This window comes from Trachypithecus francoisi, unplaced genomic scaffold (genome assembly GCF_009764315.1).
Source record: "Trachypithecus francoisi isolate TF-2019V2 unplaced genomic scaffold, Tfra_2.0 Lachesis_group13, whole genome shotgun sequence".
NCBI classification, from domain to species: domain Eukaryota; kingdom Metazoa; phylum Chordata; class Mammalia; order Primates; family Cercopithecidae; genus Trachypithecus; species Trachypithecus francoisi.
The window spans coordinates 47,865,790-47,868,877 of record NW_022681458.1 but is presented as its reverse complement, the minus strand read 5'-3'; the positions used below and the strand labels follow the sequence as shown (position 1 = coordinate 47,868,877).

Genomic DNA, 3,088 nt, shown 5'->3' with positions numbered 1-3,088 from the left:
TTGCTAATATTTTGTTGAGGATTTTTACATCTATGTTCATTAGATGTATTGGGTTTTTGTTTGCTTGTCTTGTAGTGTCTTTATCTGGTTTTGGTATTTGAGTAATGGTTGTCTCAAAGTATGAGTTAGAATGTATTGTTCTACTTTTTTTTTTTTTCTGGAAAAGACTACAGACAATTATAATTTCGTCCATAAATGTTTGCTGGAATTCACCGGTGAACTCATCTGAGTCTTGTGCTTTCTGTTTTAGAAGGCCAATAGTTAGTGTTTCTTTTTTTTAATGGAAAAAGCTTATTTATATCATGTATATTTATAATATCTAGGTTGGTGCAAAACTAATTGGGGTTTTGTACTATGAATTTTAAATCATAACTAGGCTCAAACACATCTTTATTAATTAAAATGGGAACCATTAAAATCAACATATTTTTTTCCAAGGAGAAATAAGTTTGTTTATTTCTGTAGCTTAAAACTCCATTCTTTGGAATTCAACGAACTTTTGGAAAGCATTTTCTGCATCCTGCTGGTTGTGGAAACATTTTCCCTACAAAAAGTTGTTGAGGGCTGAGCATGGTAGCTCATGCCTGTAATCCCAGCACTTCGGGAGTCCGAGGTGGGTGGATCACCTGGCATCAGGAGTTCGAGACTAGCCTAGTCAACATGGTGAAACCGCATCTCTACTAATAATACAAAAATTAGCCGGGCATGGTAGTGCACACTTATCATCCCAGCTACTTGGGAGGCTGAGGCAGAAGAATCGCTTGAACCGGGAGGTGGAAGTTGTAGTGAGCAGAGAATTGTCAAGTTGTGGAGATGCTCGAAGAAGTGGTAGTCAGTTGGCAAGATGTCAGGTGAATATGGTGGATGAGGCAAAGGATCAAACTGGCAGCTGACCAACAAGTAGTGTCCATGAACTTTGGTGCAAGTTTGGCTTTGGGAAGTGTTGTGGAGCTTCTTCTAGATCCAGCCACAGGGCTGGTCATCGCCGGTTGTTGTATAAAATCTGCGTTTCATTGCACGTCACAATCTGATGGAGAAACAGTTCATTGTTGTGTAGAATATGAGAAAACACTTCAAAACGACAATCATTTTTATTTTCACTCAGCTCATGAGACACCCACCTAATGAGCTTTTTCACCTTTCCAATTTGCTTCAAATGCTGAATGACAATAGCATGGTCAACGTTGAGTACTTTGGCAACTTCTCCTGTAGTTAGTTGTAAGAGGTTAAGCGTCGATGATTGCTCTCAGTTGGTCATTGCTAACTTTCGATGGCCAGCCACTAAACTCCTAATCTTCAAGGTTCTCGTCTCCTTTTTGAACTACCACTGAACTGTACATTCGTTAGCAATTCCTGGGTCAAATGCGTTGTTGACACTGGAGTTGTCTCCGCTGCCTTACCACCCGTTTTGAACTCAAATAAGAAAATTGGGCCGGGTGCGGTGGCTCAAGCCTGTAATCCCAGCACTTTGGGAGGCCGAGTCGGGTGGATCACGAGGTCAGGAGATCGAGACCATCCTGGCTAACACGGTGAAACCCCGTCTCTACTAAAAAATACAAAAAACTAGCCGGGCGAGGTGGTGGGCGCCTGTAGTCCCAGCTGCTCGGGAGGCTGAGGCAGGAGAATGGCGTGAACCCGGGAGGCAGAGCTTGCAGTGAGCCGAGATCCGGCCACAGCACTCCAGCCTGGGCGACAGAGCGAGACTCCGTCTCAAAAAAAAAAAAAAAAAAAAAGAAAATTGGTCGAATTTGCTTTTTGTCTAACATCATTTCTATAGTCCAAAATAAATATAAAATAAACAGTAAGTAATAAGTCATTAAGAAAAAATGAGAAATGCACGTTAAAATTATGTATAACATAACCACATTTATTTAAGAATGTATTCCAATACCAAAAGACAAAGTTCAACAATGCAAAAGCCACAATTAACTTTTGCACCAACCTGTTTCTCTTTCTGTGGGTTTTCATAGATTGCATCTCAGAAATTGGTCCATTTTATTTGCCTTAGAAAATGTGTGGAGATCCAAATGATTTTTTTTCTTTAGTGTTCATACCTTTTAGTGCTTATTTTTTAAAAATACGCAAAAATAGCTGGGCATGGTGGCTGACGCCTGTAATGAGGATCAGGAGGATATTTTGAGCTCAGGAGTTTGAGACCAGCCTGGGCAACATAGTGAAACCTCATCTCTACCAAAAAATTTTACCAAAAAAAGTAGCTGAGCATGATAACACACACTTGTAGTCTCAGCTACTCAAGAGGCTGAGGCGATAGAACAGCCTGAGCCCAAGTTTGAGCCCATAGTGAGATATGATTGCACCACTGCACTCCAGTGTGGGTAACAGAGAAATATTCCAATTCTAAAAACAAAAATATACAAGAATTGATTTTCCAATTATTAACATATTGATGTCTCATTTGTTCTGAAATCAAGTGGAAAACAATATTGTGGATAATTGATTATGCTCAATATCCGAAGCCTAACTCTTTAAACTATGAAATTGTATCATTCCAGTTATTTTTTATTTATTTATTTTTTTTGAGACGGAGTCTCGCTTTGTCGCCCAGGCTGGAGTGCAGTGGCGAGATCTCGGCTCACTGCAATCTCCGCCTCCTGGGTTCAAGCGATTCTCCTGCCTCAGCCTCCCAAGTAGCTGGAACTACAGGCGCCCGTCACCGCGCCCGGCTAGTTTTTTGTATTTTTAGTAAAGACAGGGTTTCACCATGTTAGCCAGGATGGTCGCGATCTCCTGACCTCGTGATCCACCCGCCTCGACCTCCCTAAGTGCTGGGATTACAGGCTTGAGCCACTGCGCCCAGCCCATTCCAGTTATGTTTAATCGAATTATCATTTTAAAAAAATGTGTACACATCTTTGTTTCTTGAAAAACCATGTGGTAAACATGTGTTGACTTTTGCTTTATTATGGAAGCATTATCATAAAGAATTTCTTGTCATAGAAGTAAGATGAATGAAAATCAACACATTATTTTCTTAAATGCTTTGAAATAGTCATCATCAGTAGAACTACCAAATCCAACAGGCATAGCAAAGCATTATATGCTTAGATAGTTCCACGTGGTTATTTGA

General features: G+C 40.3%; 1 long non-coding RNA gene across 1 annotated transcript; it reads left to right on the top strand.

Annotated features, from left to right (window-relative positions):
- The first annotated feature begins 518 nt into the window (after positions 1–518).
- Positions 519–874, top strand: LOC117095345. The gene is made up of 3 exons (XR_004441930.1): positions 519–556; positions 774–779; positions 814–874. It is a non-coding gene; the product is annotated as an uncharacterized LOC117095345 (long non-coding RNA).
- The last annotated feature ends 2,214 nt before the right edge of the window (positions 875–3,088 follow it).